Source organism: Cetorhinus maximus, chromosome 14 (assembly GCF_964194155.1).
Source record: "Cetorhinus maximus chromosome 14, sCetMax3.hap1.1, whole genome shotgun sequence".
Classification (NCBI taxonomy): domain Eukaryota; kingdom Metazoa; phylum Chordata; class Chondrichthyes; order Lamniformes; family Cetorhinidae; genus Cetorhinus; species Cetorhinus maximus.
Genome location: NC_135892.1, coordinates 90765090 through 90785616, shown reverse-complemented (window position 1 = coordinate 90785616; position 20527 = coordinate 90765090). Strand labels below are relative to the sequence as shown.

At 39.4% G+C, this 20527-nt stretch overlaps 1 protein-coding gene across 3 annotated transcripts in view; it reads left to right on the top strand.

Annotated features, from left to right (window-relative positions):
• fbxo11b (F-box protein 11b) overlaps positions 1-20527 on the top strand; it is a 132314-nt gene that overhangs the window by 18763 nt on the left and 93024 nt on the right. The window contains exon 1 of one of the 3 annotated variants that reach the window (XM_078557221.1): positions 4737-4760. The exons of the other annotated variants lie outside the window; for them this stretch is intronic. The gene's annotated coding sequence lies outside the window, so the exon portion shown is untranslated. Of the gene's footprint in view, positions 1-4736; positions 4761-20527 lie in introns of those variants that run through there. 3 annotated transcript variants of the gene reach the window in all.

The window sequence follows — 20527 nt, the reverse complement described above, 5'->3', positions numbered from 1 at the left end:
CTCTTTAACCCATGTTTTGGACCAAGGCTATGTTGACTGCAGCTGAGTTATTGTAGTGGAACCAAAATTAAGCATTGGTAAGCAAGTTATTAGTGAATAGGTGTTGATTGATAGAAGTCCTGGCAACTCCTTCCATCATCTTTTTGGTGATTGATAGACTGATAGGATGGGAATTAGTTGTATTGGATTTGACCTGTTTTTGTGGACCGGACCTAACTCTGCAATTTCCCACGTTGTCTGGTAGGCCGGTGTTGTACAAGCTATACAGGAGCAGCTTGGCTCGTTCTCAAGCTCAGGTTTTCAGCACTGTAGCTGTGATGATTCAACTTATAGCCTTTGCTGTTTTCAGTGTACTCAGCTATTTCTTAAAGTAATGGAGAGGGTTGGTGAGCTTAGTGCAGTTGATGTTGCATAGTTAGACTTTTGAAAGCCCTTTGATAAAATGCAGATAATTGACTTGTTAACAAAATTGAAGCCCATGGGATAAGCCACTGGCAGTATGGATATAAATTTGGCTAAGGGACAGAGTAGGGTTAGGGTAGTGGTGAATGGTTGTTTTTCAGACTAGCTGGAAGTATAGTCACATAACACAAGTGAAACACTGCAGATGCTGGAAGTTTGATGGAAGGTCACAGACCTGAGACATTAACCCCGCTTCTCTTCACAGGTACTGTCAGACCTGCTCAGTATTTCCAGCATTTTCTGTTTCATTTGGGAAGTATGTAGTGATGATGGTTCCTGGGGAGGTTGGTATTAGGACAGCTGCTTTTTTTGATAGTTATTGAGTCTTAACATCACAGAAGCGAGCCATTCAGTTCATCAGATTCATGCTGGCTCTCTATGGAGCCATCCAGTCAGTCCCATTCCCCTGCTCTATCCCTGTCGCCCTGCAAGTACTTTTTTCCCATGTGCCCATCCTGTTTATTTTTGAAATCATTGTCTGCTTCCACCACCCTCAGGCAGGAAGTTACCCTGGATTTGGGTATACAGGATATGTTTTCAAAGTTTTCAGATAACATAGCATGGTATAGGAACAGATTTTAGGAGAGCATAGACACATGGCAATTAAGTTTAAATGCAGAGAAGTATGTAGTGATACATTTTGATAGGTAATGTAAACCCAAGTGGTACAATTTTAATGGAGTACTGGTGCACAGGTGCTGGGGGCTGTATGTACACTGAAGGTGGCAGGATGAGTTGAGAAGGCTGTACAAAGAAAAGCACATAGGGTCTATGTCTTTATTAATAAAAGCATAGAGTACAAAAGCAAGGAGGTTATGCTAAATGTTTATAAATTACTTGATAGACTTCAGCAGAAGTATTGTGTTCAATTCTGGTTGCCACATTTTGGGAAGGATGTTAAGGCTTTTCTGGACACACAGAATTTACTAGAATGGAATTTACTAGAATTCTTTTTGAAAGAAAGGCCACAGACTTGAAACGTTAACTCTTTCTCCCTCCACAGATGCTGCCAGATCTACTTAGGATTCCCCAACATTTTCTGTTTTCATTACTAATATGGAACCAGGAATGGTGAATTTCGGCTTTGTAGAGAAGGTGGACTTGTTCTCTTTAGAGCAGAGTAGGTTAGGTGGAGAATTGATCAATGTGTTCAAAATCATTAACAGGTTTGGTAAATAAGGAGAATTGTTTCTGATGGTAGAAGGTCATTAACCATATGACACAGATTTAAGGTAATTGGCAAAAGAACCACCTGTGAATTAAAAAAATGCACAGTGAGCTGTTGAGATCCAGCATGCAGACTGGAAGGGCAGTGGAAGCAGATACAGTAATACCTTTTACAGGGAATTGAATAGATACTCAAATGAAAATATTTACAGGTATATGAGGAAACAGTAGGAAGTGGGATTAATTGGACATCTCTGCCAGAGAGCCAGCACAGACATGATGGGTTGAATGGCTGTATTATTCTGTGATATTGCTTGAAGTGAATTGAATTGGCTGAAGACTGACATCTGTAAAAGTGAAGACCTTGGGAGGAGACACAGAAGGACTATCCACTTGGCACTTCCTGGCTGAAAATTATTGTGAATGTTTCGGCCTTGTCTTTAGCACTTGTGTTTTGGGCTTCACATCATTGAGGATGGGATTTTGATGAAGCCTCCTCTTCCTTCATTGTTAATCCTAGGTTGCTAATTGTCCAGCATCATTTGGGACTGAAGGTGATTTATCAAATTTTGGACATCTCTCCAATCTTGCCTAGCAAAGCTCTGTTTACCCCTTTTTAAAAATGCTTTGCATGTTTTTCATATATTTTATACACAATTTTTTGGCTAAAATAATCCAAACCAATATTTTGCATGAGTAATATGGGAGATCAACAAATGTTAATAAAACCTCAAGCATCCTCCCCAGCATCAGATAACTTGTTGCTTGGGTGTCTAAGAGACATTGGATGTGACACTTGTATGGAATACTCACTTGAGTGGAAGTTCTCATAAAATTGTAGGTTTCTGAGTTGTCTGGAGAGGACATTTGGAGCTATATAATAGTGGAGTAAAGTATTGCTTGCTTTAGTGCTCAGATGGGCTGGTGATGTAAGCTCAGTACACAAACAAATTGAAAGAACAGTAAAAGTGATTTTTTTAAAAAAAAATGAATTGGCACTGATACATTAAAGCCCAGAGACAACATTGTCTTGGTACCTGTTGAAAACAGGCACAGTTGTAGCTTGCATCTGTTGAAAATAATGTATTGCCTCTGGGTGACCTTGTGGCATGATGCATTTTCTTCTGTGGGCTGCATTGTTCACGAGAAGATTTTCAAGGAATGGTTTAAATTCCTCGTGGATGTAGACTTAAAGCATCTAGTACTTTATGCTATTAGCTTCACTTTGATCTGGCCACTGGGGAGAGAATCTGGTGTTAAACAACAAATATTCCCTGAGCAACCACACTGCTATCAAAGAACAGAAGACCTAAACTAACTAACTGATGTTTCTGAAATATAACCATGAGCACAAAGCTACCCTTTTTGCTGATTTGGCATTGAAATGTAATGTGGTGTGTAGACTTAATTGGTGGTAATTCTTTATCATTTCTCTCTCTCCACCCCACCCCCCCTCCCCATTTGAAAAAGTAATGTAAATCTCCAAGTTTGAATAGTCAGATCAGTAATTCACATTATTCTGCAATTTTTTCTCATTGTTTACCCAGTTTTCTTTTGGACACTTACTGAACCAGTATCTACCACCAGGTATCAGGTATTGCATTCCAAATCATAGAAGCTTGCTGCATAAGTGTGTTTTTCCTCAGGTCGTCCCAATTTCTTTTGCCAATTGCCTAAAATGTGTGCTCTCTTATCGAGCCATTAGCTATTGGAAACAGTAAATAAAGAGAAAGTAAACCCTTCATGATTTTAAACACCTCTCAAATCTCCTTGTCACTATCTCTGCTCTAAGGAGAACATCTTCAGCTTCTCTAGTCTATCCCTGTAATTGTAATCCCTCTTCCTGAAACCATTCTAGTCTCTTTTGCACCAAAGCCTTCACACACTTCCCTAAAGCATGATGCCCAGAATTGGGCACAGTACTTCAGCTGGGGCCGAACTACTATTTTATATAGGTTTAGGATAACTTTCTGGCTTTTGTACTCTGGCTCTATATATAAACATCAAGATCTCTTATGCTTTATTAACCTGTTCTACCACCTTCAAAGGTCTGTGTACAGGCATCCCCAGGTATTTCCCTTCTTGCAGTCCTTCAAAGTTTTACCATTTAGCTTGTATTTGTTTCTCCCAAAATGTATCCCCTCAGGCTTTTCTGTGTTGAGTTTCGTCTGTCATGTGCCCACTATTCCTGTCTGTTGTCTTGAAGTCTATTACTGTCTTCAGTGTTTTTACTATGCTTCCAAGTTTGGTGTCATCTGCACATTTCAAAGTTGTGCCCTGTACCTCCTGTAAGACCAGTAATGTTTTTATCTTATCTTTTTAAGGGAATCTGAAAACCCAGGGCATTTGCTAAAAGAATGAAGTCATGAGGTTCATGGTTTAAAACAAAATAATTATTCTACACAAAAATCAAAGAATCTGAATAATAATATATCTTAACTAGTCAGTTATGTTAAAGATATTAAAATGATATATAAAATAATTTAAGATATATAAAATTATACCCTAAACCAAACTTCTTAACTCAAATTTCCTTCTGCGTACATTTGACCCAAGTTAGATACTTATCAGAAATTGGAAGATTAACCACTTGGCCTGGGTACTATTTCAAAGTTTCGTCTAAGGGTTGAGATTTCTTTTGTCTTATGCTTACTTTGGCAAGGATGTCCCTTCAATCTCCTTTAGTTGTACCATGGTTGTAGCCTTCCAGTTCTATACAGGCAGTGCTAGCGTCTTAAGCATATCCACCTCAGGTTAGAACTCTCCTGTGTCAAATATTCTTTAAACTCTGGAGCCTCATATCTACTATCTCTCTTCTCATCCTGGCTATCCCAGTAATCCCAACACATTGTTTGAGTCCTTCAATTATCAAGAGTTGTAAACCCTTTTCGCCAGTGAACACACTTTCAACTAGATTCTGCTTGCAAGAGATGCTCCCTGCATCCAGCTTGTTTTAAACTAAACTGCCTGAAACTAAACCACGCCAAGGAATCTACTCTCCCTCTATAATGAACTTCTTGTTGACTCTTTACTATTGTTTATTTCTCTGGCAGCTTGGCCATATGATCAGGTACTGGAAGCAAGTTGCTTTTTACTGGAAATCATCGTTTTTCGCTATCAACTCTGACCCTGTAAGACAAACAAGTTTTTTTACTGTAATTAACTCCACACTTTTGAATTGCATTTACTTCAGGGTTGCATATCAGCTTCACAATCAGATGCCCTGTTTTTCTGCATTTAACACTTTAATTCCTAAAAAATAAGTTTTATATTCTAAAACATATGAATTATGAACCTGATATTCATAACACTTTCCCAGGAACATACGCATAAAATACAATACTCTTTCGCTCATTGTCCAGTGAAATTCACAAGTCCATTTTGAAAACAGCAAACTGCTGAATTTCATGTCCAGGAATCTCAGTTCACTTTTTACGATGTAAAATATTACTTTTTGCAGTGCCTTCAGAAAGTTTTCTTACAATAATTATAGTCCAAAGTTTCATCTGGAAAAGGAGTTTTCATTGCTATTCACAAGAAGTTGCAGGCTCAATTTTTAAAACTGTTCAGATTTCAATTTCTGAACCTCACTGTCCTCCATGTGTATAGTTTCTGTAGTGGAAAAACCTGAAGGGAATGTCTCGTACAATTCTCCTAAGACCGGAGTTATATGTTTCAGCTCGACATAACCGTTGGTGGCAGCAGTCTCAATGCAGTTGAAAAATTCTCCTACATTGGTGATCTTTCTAGGTTGTCACAATTGAAGATATCCATGCAAGTATCCAGAAAGCAAACCTAAAATCAAACTCTTCTAGGTCATTGTCTTTAGCACCCTGCTCTATGGCACAGAATCCTTGATCTGTATCACACCAAAGTATCACATCAAAGCTTGAACAATTCCACCAAAGACACATGAGATCCATCATGAGAATTTGATAGCAGGAGAAAGTCACAAGCAGCAAGGTCTTCCCATCGTGATGGGATCAACAGCATGGAGACCACCCTCCAGAAAATTCAAGTTGGGTGGGCAGGCTCCCACATGGATAACTACAGAATCTCCAAGCAAGTCTTCTATGGAAAACTGTCTCAAAGCAAATGACATCAACGTAGTCAGTATAAACAATATAAGGACACCCTTAAGAAAGGACCTTACAAACTTTTGCATTACAGGCCACCTCTCTTGGGAAAATGCTTCAGTTGACTGGCTTATGTGACGGCAAGTACTGAAATTTGGTTCAGCATGTTTCAAGGGTGATCTGTATCAAATTCGCAATATCAGATATGCCCAGAGGAAGGCTTGAGATGGTGCAGTTGCATCAGTTTCCCTAAGTACCAACAATGATAATATGGACTGCCAGTTCTGTGAACACCCATGCTGATCCCACATCTGACTAGAGGACCCACAAAGACGGTGAAATAGTTTACAGCTTGGACATAGCCTTAACCACTCTACCATGAGAAATGCATAGTTAGTTTTGCACATACCTACACAATGGTATTTAATGAAAACATCTCTTGGGGAAATGAGCGAAACAAGTTCAGACTGATCATTTGTTTTGTCTCACTCGACATCCAAGATGCTTGATTTGTTTTATCTTATCTCCATTTAGAACTTGTCTGCTTTACTTAATTCCTGAGTACTCATTCTGAGATATTTTTGAATCCATACCCAAAAGACCATAAGACATAGGAGCAGAAGTAGGCCATTGGGCCCATCGAGTCTGCTCTGCCATTTAGTGAGATCATGGCTAATCTGATAATCCTCAACTCTACTTTTCTGTCTTCTCCCCATAACCATTAATTCCTTTACTGATTAAAAATCTGTCTATCTCCACCTTGAATATACTTAGCGACCCAGCCTCTACAGCCCTCTGCGGTAAAGAATTCCACAGATTAACTATCCTCTGAGAGAAGAAATTCCTCCTCATCTCTGTTTTAAATGGGCAACCCCTTACTTTGAGATTATGCTCTCTGGTCCAAGACTCCTCCACAAGGGGAAACAACCTCTCAGCATTTACCCTGCCAACCCCTCCAAGAACCTTGTATGTTTCAGTAAGGTCACCTCTCATTTTTCTAAACTCCAGTGAGTATAGGCCCAACCTACTCAACCCCTCCTCATAAGAAAATCCCTCCATACCTGGAATCAACTTAATGTACCTTCTTTGTACTGCTTCCAATGTCATGTATCTTTCCTTGGATAAGGGGACCAAAACTGTTCACAGTAATCTAGGTGTGGTCTAACTAGTGCCTTGTATAGTTTTGGCAAGACTTTCCTATTTTCATACTCCATTCCATTTGCCTTCCCTATTACCTGCTGAACTTGTATGTTAGCTTTTTGGGATTCATGCACAAGGACTCCCAAATCCCCTTGTGCTGCAGCCTTCTGCAGTCTTTCTCCATTTAAATAATATTCAGCTCCTCTATTCTTCTTGCCAAAGTGCATAACCTCACATTTTCCCATGTTATATCTCATCTGCCACTTTTTTGCCCACTCACTTAACTTATCTATATCCCTCTATAGACCCATTGCGTCATCCTCACCACTTGCCTTCCCACCTATTTATGTGTCATCCGCAAATTTGGCGGTAGTACATTCACTTCCTTCTTGTAAGCCATTAATATATATAGTAAATAATCGAGGCCCCAGCATTCATCCCTGTGGTACTCCACTAGCTACAGGTTGCCATCCTGAAAATGCCCCCCTCTTCCCAACTCTCTTCTGTTAGTTAGCCAACCCTCTATCCATGCTAATAAACTACCCCCAATGCCATGGGCTCTTATCTTATTAAGTAGCCTTATCTGCTATACCTTATCGATTGCCTTTTGGAAATCCAAATATATTACATCTACTGGTCCCCCATTATCTATCCTGCTTATTACCCCCTCAAAGAATTCTAATAAATTTGTCAGGCATGATTTCCCCTTTGTGAAGCCATTCTGACTCTGTTTGATTAGATTGTAATTCTAATGCTCTAATAATACTAACAAAACCCAATACTCTTATTCAAATTTAAATTTTGTACCTATTCTCAGTGTCCACATTGAGAAAAAAATCGAACCAATATCAGAATTTTTTTTCTTCACAGGCACATTGATCAATGTGTGGAATGGATTCCAGATTGAGTAATGGCGACAAAAACTTTGGAATCATTTATACAGTTGGATGCTGCAATGATACATTTAGGGTCCTTCTGGATGGATAGACTAAATGGGTCAAAGGGCATTTCTCATCTCTAATTACCTTGTGATTAATGTCTGACCAACTTTGATTGAATTCAGTCATTCTTTTTGGTATATCGAGAAACTATTTGGCTTGGGTTACATCTTTGACGAAACTGGACTAAATTATGCTAGACTTTTCAGCTGATGTTTAGCAGTGCAAAAGACGTCTGAATCTCTAATGAGAACTTGGAATATCTTGGCATTAAATGGGTTGATTTTTCTGCGAGATTACAGAAATTGTATTTCAATCATTAAAATTCCCTGCTCGTGCATTTTGTACAAACAAGTATGTAACCTTATACACAGATACCTAGCACTTTTTTGTGGAAACTTAGATTTGTACGCATTACTGTAAAATATGTTTACTTTTCATGCTTTACTGCTTGTCATATGGAACCGTATTTCCCGTATTTGGCACAGCTGAAGTGGTTAAATTTATGAGCATTACCTATATTTCTATCATTTAGACACTTCCAATATTTAGTCACCTGGATATTAATCTTTAAGGGGCCAATCGTACCACATTTCTAGCACTCGTTATTTTTGTGGCTGTATAATGCGTAACACAGTAGGTGATTGTCATTGAAACCTTACAGACCCTTCGAACAATGCAATTCCAATAACTTATGAAGGATGTGCGTCACTTATGGTTGCCCTGTCTTTATTCCACTACACATTTAAACTTTTATCTTCTGGATGTTACTTCGCAGAGGTGAGCACAGAAATCTAGACTGGCATTCCAGTGCAGTGCTGAGGGAATGCTATACAGTTGGTGCCATCTATCAGATGGGATGTTAAACTGAAGCCCTCGGCTTCTTGCTCAGGTGGATGGAAAAGATCCCATGGCACTATTTTGAAGAGGAAGGGAGTAATCCGTAATCCAAGATGTCCTGGCCATTATTCATCCTGCAATCAACATCACCAAACAACAGATTATCTGGTCATTATCATATTGCTATTTGTCATAGCTTGCTGAGTGCACATTGGCTGCTGTGTTCCCTATGTTACAACATGTACTAAACTACAGAAGTATTTCATTGGCTCTAAAGCATGTTAGGTTATGAAAAGTGCTGTATAAATGCAGTTTTTGCTGCAGTGAAGCAAAAGATAGTCAAAACACTGGATGGGTGAAAAATTGATAGCCCTGTTAGATAGGCTAGCAGTAAAGTTAATTTATCAAGACAGGATGAGGTGGACCAAGGATACTGAGGGAAGCATTGGCGGAAATTGCTGAGGCACTGGCCATTATCTATGGAGGATTGGAAGATTTACAGGGGTGGTGCCAGAGGATTAGAGAATTGCAAATGTTCCACCCTTGTTCAAAATACTGTATGGGTACGTAATAGACTGGGTGACATGTATTACAATTCCCATGGGAGAAGGGGTGTGTAAGACTAAAGCTAGCAGCTATAGGTCTACAATTACAGACCAATCAGTTTAACCTCGGTGGTGGGAAAACTTTTAGAATTGATAATGCGGGGCAAAATTAACAGTCACCTGGACAAATGTGGATTAATTAAGGAAAACAGAAAATGCTGGAAAAACTCAGGTCTGGCAGCATCTGTGGAGAGAGAAACAGTTAAAGTTTTGAGTCTAATATGACTTTTCATATGACTGTTTTTCTCTCCACAGATGAATCAGGACCTAAGTTTTTCCAGCAATTTTTGCTTTTCCTTCAGATTTCCAGCATCTGCAGTATTTTGCTTTTATTTATGGATTTGTTGAGGGCAAATGTTTAATTTAAGGTTCTTATAGCGTCTGTGAGGGTAATGCAGTTGATGTGGGACCCATAGACTTTTAAAAGGTATTTGATAAAGTGCCATGCAACAAAGTATGGGCTCATGGAATAAAAGCGATAGTTGCAGCATTGTTATGTAATAGGCTGAGTGACATGTATTACAATCCCCATGGAGATGAGCAACTTTTTGGAAAGATAAGAATCCTCACAATGCCAATGTAATGAAAACTGCTGGACAAGATTTCACTTTTTAAAACTTTTACTGTAACAACCAACTAAAATCAACATAATTCCGCATTAATTAAGGTGAAGGATATTTCAAATAAAAAGGTAAATTTTACTTAGAGCAAAGTCTCATGTAGTTATAAATACTTATTACTTCCCACGCATGTGGTATCACATGCAATCTCACCATCTATCTAACTTGGCCTCCACTATGTAAGATGTTTCACTTTCAACTCAACCGTTTTGGTCCTTGTGCCACATTCACCAGCATCCATCTGAAGTCCCGGCTATGATTATTACTGACATGGTGCAATTCTAAGAACCCTCTTCCGTTCGGGTTACAACAGTCCTGAAGGCACACAATGCTCAGATTTCCATTCTGATTTCCTCCCCCATCAACGTTTTGGTGGGTCTTGGTAACAGCAGCAATTGGTCTTGTCCACTCCACAATCCATTGCCCTTCCTGTCTTCAGCTGTTTGCTCTTTCCAACTGTATTACGCACACTGTAGCACAGTCTCTGCTCTATTCTCAGAGACCTGCTTTAACACCAGGATCTGTTGGAAGATTGTCAAACAGAAAACTCGTCCATTCGAAGAGAATCTTGCTTGTTTCCTCTATATACAATTGTGTGTTTTGAACTGTCAAACAGAAAACACTGGCTGACCCAACCCCATTGCAGTTAGTTTTCTTCATAGCTGTTCATCCCCATGGCAACCTTTGGTCACATGGGCATTTCTTAAAACCTAATAATATCTGAATCAGGAAACCAATTGACCCTCTTTTTAGAATACTTCTCAACCCACTGGTCTTAAAGGGACATTGCACAAAAACAGGCTTTTGGCAAAGTACAACTTTTCCAAAGCACATGGGCCATCACAAAGGAAACTGGTGAATGGTTGTTTTCGACTGGAGGAAGATATAATGTTGAGTTTCCCAGGGGTCGGTGTTGGGACCCCTGCTTTATTTGATATAAATCAATGACTTGGGTGGGTGTACAGGGCACAATTTCAAATTTGCTGGGTGACACGAAACTGAAGTATTATAAAATGTGTATTCAAAAGAAAGATGTGATTGGTTTTGAACTGTAATTGGCAGCTTGTAATGTATAAAACAAAAGCACTGTCGAGATTAAACATCCAAGAATCCAGTCTTTATCACTTCCCATGAGTATTTAATGCCAGATTACATTTGGGATTAATGAATTTAGGAGTGGAAGATTTTGTGTAATAAGAACGGAAATTAAAACTGATAAATAGCATGTAAAATGGTGGGAAATCAGAGATACATAATCCGTGCCCAGCGGAGTAGAAAATCTCCTCTGACTAGATGGGTAAAGTACCCCGAATATTACAATTGAGATATGGATGCCTCAGCCATGTTTTCATTAGGGTCAAGCCCATCCTTTATATTGAGATAATGTAAACCTTAAAATGAGAAAACAAAATGATTAAAGTTACTAAAGGAATAAATGGCAAGCACACTTAATGGTGACAATTGACTGAGAGCAGATTTCTGAAGACCCAACAGCCCGCTTTAACCAATTGCCAAATTCTGCAGATGATTAGGTGGGAAGATGACTGGCGGCAATAAGTGAAATGGTACTAAGGTGTGAAGATTGGCTTCGGGTGGCATGTGGTGAGTTGGGAGAGTGAGCTCTTATTTGCCTGTAGGTAGAACAGCTGAGCCTTGAGGCTGACTGAAATGGTGGCTAAACGTTTCAGATGGTGTATCAAGGGTTGCTGTTTGTGGACTTCCCGTACTCGGCAATCTCCTCATCTAATTGGCATTTGTCAGATGCAAGGCTCAGCTGTTCTTCAGTGTGCAAAAAAATGTTGCGCAGTTTTGCAGCTTTCTGAAAGACTAGTAGGCTAAGCAGATTGCTGAGTGTGAAAATTACAAATGGAGACATGAGTTGGTAATTGGTAGTGAGTTAGGAGAGAGTAAGGATACCAGGCATGTGACTCGTAGTGTTTGGCAGGGAACTGTGCTGGGCACACAGTTTTTCACTATATTTATTCATGGCTTAAATGAAGGAATAGAGTTGTATTTCTAAATTTGCAGTTGACAAAGTTAGGAGAGAGTCAACTGTATCGGAGAATTCTCAACATGCGTTTTTTGATTTTTGGCATGCAGGCAGTTATTTGAATGTTTTTTCTGAGGCACTCTCTTGATAGTAAGTTTATGTTAGTCTATTGCAATAGTTGTGATTTTATTTTTTGCATGGGACAGGAAAGTGGAAGGAAGGGAAAAAAATTACTTAAATATGTTTCTTGACTAAGTTAACCTATAAACAACCTTGATTTGTTGTAGTAGTCTCTGGGCAATTTATACCATGTCTGACATTCTGCTTCATTGATCTGGCAAGAGACGTGTTTGAGCTGAGGCAAGAGGCAACCCTCTCCACCCCTGCCCAATCCTATTCTTAGAAAGTTCTGTGGAAATTGACATGCTTTAATCTTGGGGTTTACTTTGAATTCTAATTGTGGAGAGGCACATTTCCTTGTAAATGTAACTTAAACATTTTCTGTTTACTCTTACTGCAGCCACTGTAACAAATTTTAGTTTACAATATGGACTTAACATGCTTAAAGCTAAAGGAGTATTTGTCAGCTCCTATGCTGTAGTGGCATATTTTTGAACCTTGATGTATACAGAATTTGTAGAAGGTCATATCATCTTGAATTATTTTCAGCAAAAAATAAAGTAATTTGACTTTGAATAGAGCGATTAGTATTTTATGCTTCATTTGCAAACCATAATATACATATTATATATGAAGTTTATATAGAGATTGCTATTTAAGGAAAAGACCTACCAATAGTTTGCACCTGTGATTAAGTTATAAATTTTGTGCTCTTGTGGAAGTCTTTCCATTTTTGGAAACGCTTAATATCGTAAAGTTTTTAGTAACAAATGTTCAATGGGATTGTTGGGGGTTTAGAAGTGATGTATTTAGTTTTACCCAACAGATTTTAAGACTCCATCAATTAGTCAGCCTGTGAATGTATGAGAATTTAATTAATTTGTCACACTTCAGTCATTAATAGCGAATTATCATTTTAGAACCAAGGTTCCTGTGAGTTTTGTAATAGCTGATGAGTTTCTGATTATCAGAAGGATTTTAGCGTCACATGAAGAAATGAGACAACATAAGTCAGTTTTCTTGATCAGGCACATTGTAAATTTTGGTCACAATTCTTTCTTGCCAGAAACTTATCTTTTCGAACCACTTGGCTCCAGACCTCATTATAACCTTGCTTCAAACATGGACAAAGAACTGAATTCTGAGGTGAAGTGAGAGGACCACCTCAGGCTGTATTAAGGAGCCCAAGTAAAATTGAAGTCAGTTGGAATCAGGGTGGTGGGGAGGTGGGACTATTTCTCCACGGGCTGGACTTATATCTAGCACAAAGAAAGATGGTTGTTGGACGCTTATCATTTCAACCCCAGGACTTTGCTGCAGGAGTTCCTCAGGGCAGTGTTTGTTGGCCCAACCATTTTCAGCTGCTTCATCAATGACCTTCCCTCCATCATAAAGTCAGAAGTGCAGTTACTTGCTGCTGATTGCTCAGTGTTCTGTACCATTAGCAACTCCGATAATGAAGCAGTTCCTACTTGCAGGCAGCAAGATCTGGGCAGGATTTAGGCTTGGGCTGATAAGTGGCAAGTAACATTCAAGCCACACAAATGCCAGACAATAACCATCTCTAACGAGAAAATCTAACGATCTCCCCATGACATTCAACAGCATTATATTGCTGCAGTCTCCATTGTCAATGTCCTGGGATTACCATTGTCCAAAAAATGTCAACTGGACCAGTCATATAAATACTTTGGCTACATGAGCAGATCAGAGGCTGGTATTCTGCTGTGGTTGACTCATCTCATGTCTCCCAGAGTCTGTCCACCATCTGCAAGGTACAAGTCTGCAGTGTAATGGAGTACGTTCGACTTGGACGACACTCTAAACTTGACACCATCCAGGACAAAGCAGCCTGCTTGGTTGACACTCCACCCACCCCCACTAAGCATTTACTTGCTCCTCTCTGGCACACTGTCTGCAATGCATACCATCTTGAAGATGCACTGCAGTAACTTGACAAGGTTTCTTCAACAACACCTTCCAAAGCCGCCTCCATCTGGAATGACAGGGGCAGCAGGCACATGGGAACACCACCTCCAACTGTCCTTTCAAGTCGGACGCCATCCTGACTTAGAAATACATTGCTGCTCATATATCGGTACGTTCAAAAACCTGTAACTCTTGTCAGTACACCACAGCAGTTCAGGATGGTGGCTCAACACCTGGTGACACCCGCATTCTGTCAATAAAAGAAACACCTGTGAATTGTGAATTCCACCAGTTGCTGGAAGATTTGCACACTCTGCTATTAGTCTTATGAAAATGGCAGCCTGGCCTCAACTTCCCATATGTTTCAAAGAATTTCTATTTTTGCACATTAATTGCTAGTTTAACTATATGCAGAGAGGTAGGGTTAGTACATATTAACCTTTAGTGAGATTTGGTTCTGAAATGTCACTCAACTCCTCCAGCCCAGAAAGGGAACATTTGAAATTGTGACGTTTCATTCATACAGGTAGTAAATTGATGTTGAGAATATTTAAAATTTAAAATTTTACCTTTTGCTCTTTGTTTCTTCTTTTCTCCTCCAATCTTCTCTCTTATTTCACTTTCTGTATTTGATTTGATTCCAGTTGATCCTGTTTCCACCTGTCATTCCCCCCTTTTTTCCATTCTTAAATCTCATCTGTTAAGGAGATAGACTGTTGGTCTTTGTTTGCCAAGGTCCCAGATGTCCCATTGCTTTTGCCATACTGTTATCAGTTTTTCTTCCGGATATTTACAAGGTAAAAATTTCAAGCTGGAGGATGAGGAAAGAAGCCTAACTGGCCCAGTTTATATTCCCCTCTACAGCAAAATCTGGGCCATTACAGTGGACAGTTTACTAACTCGGAGCTTTAGCACTCCCCAAGAATAGAATTGTACAACACCCAACTGGAGCACTTGTTTCAGAAAAATCCATCTCTTGGCTGTGTTGATTTTGAGATTTCCTTTGACAAATAGGAATGATTCAATCTAGGGCAAGGCTGTGTAACAAATTGTTGAGGGAAAAGATCTCTTCTCAAAGGCAGTTCTGTGATTCTGTGTTATGCACCTTGGATAAATCACAAGGACAAACAAATGTGTTCTGCCTCACAATCCACTCCAAATTTCAATTGTGGTCAGAGTATATGTATTGACATCACTTTGTTGGCCAGCGAGTTGAATATAGGGCGAGACTTACTGCAGGACTTTCAGTGAACAGTCTATTTGTACAGCAAGCAAAGTCTATTTCGGCAGCAGTCTATATAAAAAGCTCACAAGAGCAAACAGCCCAAAAAGCCTATTTGAACCGCTGGAACATCTCCCAATAAAAAGGTGATTTCTGTAGAAAAAATGTATGTGTATTTACATACAAAGTATGAGTAAAATCATTTCCAGTTACTTAGCAGTGATTGGCGGCGAATTACTCAATCATCTTGCTGGCCAGGAATAGTGGTGTCTTTATATGTGACCTGTGGTCTGATGTCAAGTAAAGGCCTAACACTTTCCTACAGTTAAAAAAGTTAAACTTTTAATGCTATAATAGATGACTATTTCAAGATCTTTTTCAGCTGCTGAATGCAATCTCTGCCTTGTTTCTTAATAGCATTCTCTTGCCAGAAAGCAGGAAAAGGAGTAACTCTAAATTTCTGCTTGTCAATATACCACAGTGAGGTTAGACATGAACAAGGCACATTAAGCAATAAGTCTGCTGAAGGCCACAAGTGAAGTGCTATAAATTGGCTTGTGTATTCTTTTATATTTTGAATTTCTCCTCTTTTCTCGCCCTCTGTGCTTGGCATGTGGTCATCGCTGGTAAGTGCAGTATTTCCTATTCCCTGCGGGAATTAAGGATCAACCACCAAAGTGTGCGACTTGAGTTGTATGTAAGCCAGACTGAGCACTAACAACAGGTTCTGTTCCCTGGAGGACATTAGTGAATAAGTTGGATTTTTAGGAGAGTTCGCAATTTTCATTCAAAAGTACTTAAAAAAAAAACTTAATTGGCGGTAAAGTGCTTTGAATTGTCTGGCCATGAACGACGCTATATCAATGCATGCCTTCTAAAAATTTTATTATGTTTATTTCCTGTTGCTAGCCCTTGAATTACTAGATTTTTTGAGTTCGGTTCCGCAATTTGTCCTGGTGAAAATTGAACTCTGAACCTTTTGGAACTCGCTAACATAATCTCATGGCTACCATACATAATTACACGGGTACTGATGGCCCAGAAATTTCTTTTGACCGTTCTTCGCATAAGGTGTGTGTTGGCAGGCAAATAAACTGGAGAACAATATAATCATCTGGTTCCTGTTCTTGCCTGACATTCACAGGTATGCAGTTTCAACTAGGAGTTACTGGATGGTCACCTGGAATTTCTAGATGTTTCCATCAGCCCTGGGATGCTGCGGCCAACTGATTCCATGTTTGAGACTTTCTAAATTAGCACAGACTGGCAGTTTAACTTGGGGCCACCTGGTTTGTGAAGCTCTTTGCTATGGCTTTGCTTGCATTTTAAAATCTTTATATTTTTAGCGTCCAGAGTATAGTGTACTGCAATCAGCCCCTAGTTCATTTGCAATAATGTATTTCAATATTGTGGTTGCTATTTTTGTCACTATGAAAGGTGAACTTGGTTGCTGTAACATCATTTTCTTGGCATTTGTATAGTTTCTAATGTTAGCCTCACTCTTGAGTCAAGGTAGTGGGCCTGACTTGAGTCAAGATTGTGAACTTGGGCCTTAAGCGCATTGGTTAGGCTGGCATTTAAGTGCAGTACTAAATGAGGGCTGTAATTTTTTTGTGGTGTTTTTTATGAGAGATGTTAGGCAGAGATTGCATCAGGTGGGCATCAAGGATCTCATGACATTATTTGAAGAGCAGCAGGGAGTTCTCCAAGTCTTTCTGGTTAACAGTCATCCTTCGACCAATGGCAACAAAAGCAGGACTGGGTTAACCGGGCTTTGTTTAATTAGCTATTTGTAGGACCTTGTGTGCAATTTTGTTGTCATATTGGCCAATGTAATTGACTGGGCTTCAAAAATTGGTTGCAGTGCACTTTGGGATGCCCTGAGGATCTGATGAGTTGTTTAAGTGCAAGTTCTTGTAGGACCTATGTTTGCATAGTGTTATTTCTTTCATAACTCTACTTTGTGAAACATTCAGCTAACAGCTTTGAAATATATTGTGGTTTCAAAGCTGCAAATTAAACTTCCTGTGGCTCAACAGCTGTTGAGATCCATTACACATTTATTTTTACATGATCTTTCAGAAATAGCACAGTTTAAGCATAGGTGACATTTTAGGGACTCTGTAAAATGTGCATTTTCAGTTAAATTGCAGTGGAGAGGGTGTTGTCAAAGAGAATGTGTTCATTTAGTAGGCACAAGAAATTTAGTTGCCATAATAGTTTCCTGGAGGAATTGCTTGTACTAAAACATCTTGTGGTTTGGACCTAAATGTATTGCATCTGTTAGTTTATCTGGGGATGAACTAATTAAAAGCTGGGCTGAACTGCGATTAGTGGTCACTTCAGTTATGCATGTAATATGTTAATCTGTATGTTGTTGAAATGCCATTTTGCATAAATTAATATTCTGACCATTTTTCTTAGATTAGATTATGATTATAATTTTTTTTTTCTTTACTGTGCCTGTGTTCTGCCAATATGACTTATCCTGTTCATTGGGCTGTGTTTAGTGCATGGAAACATTTTTGCTCTGAAAGGACTCAATGCTGTAAAAGCCTAACCTCGGTAAAGGACTGTGTCATTAAATGTTTTGACAGACTTAACGCAAGAAGTTTGATAATCAGTTTGCGAATCTTTTCCTGGCAATTGCAGATGTCCTGGACACTAGTGTTTCCTGTGCATTTAGTGTAATCTTTAGATGTTGAAATGTTCCCTCTGAACAATTGTAGAGGCCAAATTGAATTTAGCAGCCATATACAGCCCACATTTTTTTAAACCAATATAATGTAAGATTTACTGCAAAATTTAAATAATGCAATATCATTCCTGGAAGCATGCAGAAAGTTGTCTGTATAGTTCAGGTACAGTTGGGTAGTACATAAGCATGAATGAAACCATTTTGCAGTTGCTCATGGCCCTGGCAGAAGATGGTGGTATCATTGTGTTATTTTGGTGTGGGCATCAGGGTGTTTTAGTATGGATTTGCTAAATTCTTGTTCATTATGTGGACAACTCTCAGGTTTGACATGTGAAGATACAGGAAGGGAATGCAGATGTTTTAACAACTTGCCAGTTTAGATGTTATCCATGGAACAGCCTGTGACTGACGACTGGATCCAGAGCGTTTTTGTCTGTTCATTCCTAGTGGGTGGATGCCAGTCTGCAGCAAAGCTCATGCATGCATTTTGATTTACTGCAAGCTGGGAGAATCCGTCTTAGCCTGCTCATTATAGACAGTGCTTTGCTACCAGGCAACAGGCCAAGTATGCATATGGCAAAGTGGGGGAGGGGGGAAATGTTGAAAAAATTCATCACTCTAGCACCCTTGAGGGCCTCCATTCAGAGGGGCTGAAGATACAGGCAGCAGTGTGTACAGGCTGAGTGGAGCCCTTGCATTGTCTCACTGAAAGCTGGAATTTGTGTAGATTTTGCAAGACAAGGTGTGTTTGAGGCCATTTGGAGCTGACTTTTTGTTTGCTCCAGGTGGAACCTTATGATTAGCGTCTGTTACCCCCTCCCCCCCCCCCAAACTGTGGTCCTCGTTGGTAGTTGACTGAGATTATGCTTACATTTGCTTTGTAAATTCTTAGTTCTCCATGGCTTTGTTGCCCTAATGTGCAAAGCAAAACTTAGTGTGAAATGTAAACATTTATTTGTTAGTTTCAAGATCGATTTCAACTCGAATTATTTCAGAACCACACCACTTTTTAAATTTGTTCACCAGTAAAGCCAGCCTTGAGAATATACTGGGGTGTTGCCTTTTTGAACTGCTGCAATCCAATCTTGTTTATCTTTAATGGTTTGATGCAACTTAGTGGCTTTCTGCACCACTTCTGAAGGCAGCGAAGAATTAACCACATTGTCATGAGACTGAATTACATAGGCCAAAACATTAGTGAACTTGTTTTTTTACAGCCATTTGGCAGCTTATGATCACTGTTACAGATGCCAGGTTATTCGCAGATTTCAACAACTGAATTCAAATTCTCAAACTACCATGGTGGGATTTCTCTGATTATTTCAGACTTCTGAATTAGTAGCCCAGTAGTATAACCAGTACACAACTGTACCCTTTATTTAATTGCTGGTTTAATACTTTTTATTTGGTATAACAGATTTCTTTATTTCCCTTTCAGAAATGTAGCAGATTTATACCAATAGGTGTCAGTGTACATGTATGGCAACTAGTCTTGTTGGCAGATAGGACTGCTCTTGTTTTGTCCATGTTTTAATTATGGGTGGGGGTGTGGATGCAGGCTGCATCACAGTTTATATATGTAGTTTCTTGCAGAAAGGGGCTCTTCTGTATGGTTGTTTGCTGTGGTTGATCCTCTGTTGCTGGGCGACAATCAAACATTGTAGGCAAATACCTGCTGGTAGAAATTTGACATGCAAGGAAAATTGGCGTTCTTCTCCACAGCAGGCATCCTTAACCGGAGTGCAGCTGGAAGGTTTCAAAGGTTCTGCCAAAAATAACCAGTATGTGTAGGAGAAAAAGATTGCCCTGATAATCATCAAATCAGATTTTGGAGCTGGGACAAACAGTGGCCAAGTTTCCTTGTCTGTCAAGGGATGCTGTCCAATTGTAGTGAATCAGAGCTGGGGTTTCTATTTGCACAGGTTTTGGTTGAAGTGTATATATGTGTTTTAAAAAAAATCAAGCTGGTGCGCCATAAGACGATGACTGGTGTTTGGACGCAGCACGGTGGGTGGGCGAGAGTGGTGCAGACCAAGGAAATAAGAGGCTGAGCATTATATTTCCTGGACTTTAGAAGGTTGAGGGGCGGTTTGATCAAAGTTTTTGGGACATTAATGAGAAAAGAGTTTATCTCCATCTACCCTACTTGTGCTGGTTGGAGAGTGTAGGACTAAAGGACCGTAGTCTAAAAATTTAATCTGGATGTTTTAGAAGTGAAATTAGGAGTCAGATCTGCACAAAAAGGGCAATTGAAGTTTGGAACTCTTCTACAATGATAGTTGACTGCAACAACAGTTGATGCTAGCTCATTCTTAAATTCATCATCTCAGATTTAAAATTTTATTAACCAGCAATGTTAAGGGATAAGTGAAGGCTGGTATGTGGAGCTAGGTCACAGATCAGCCATGATCTCATTGAATGGCAGAACAGGCTGTAGGGACTATACGTCCTATACCTTTTTCAATGTTCATATGAGTCATTGCCAAGTGAGCAACAGAGAAAGGCAGTGACTTAAAGTTTTAACTCTAGTTCCCTGGTGACATGATTGTGTATCAAATTAGTCGGAAAAATTCTCCACGTTTGTGTTTTTGCACTTCTGATTTCTCCGTAGTTACACCCTATGTGTGTCTTTTCATGCTTCCACTCCCTGACATTGAATGACTGCCTGTCTGTTGTGCCATTGGAAATTAGAATTGTGTCCAGAGCCATATTTATAACAA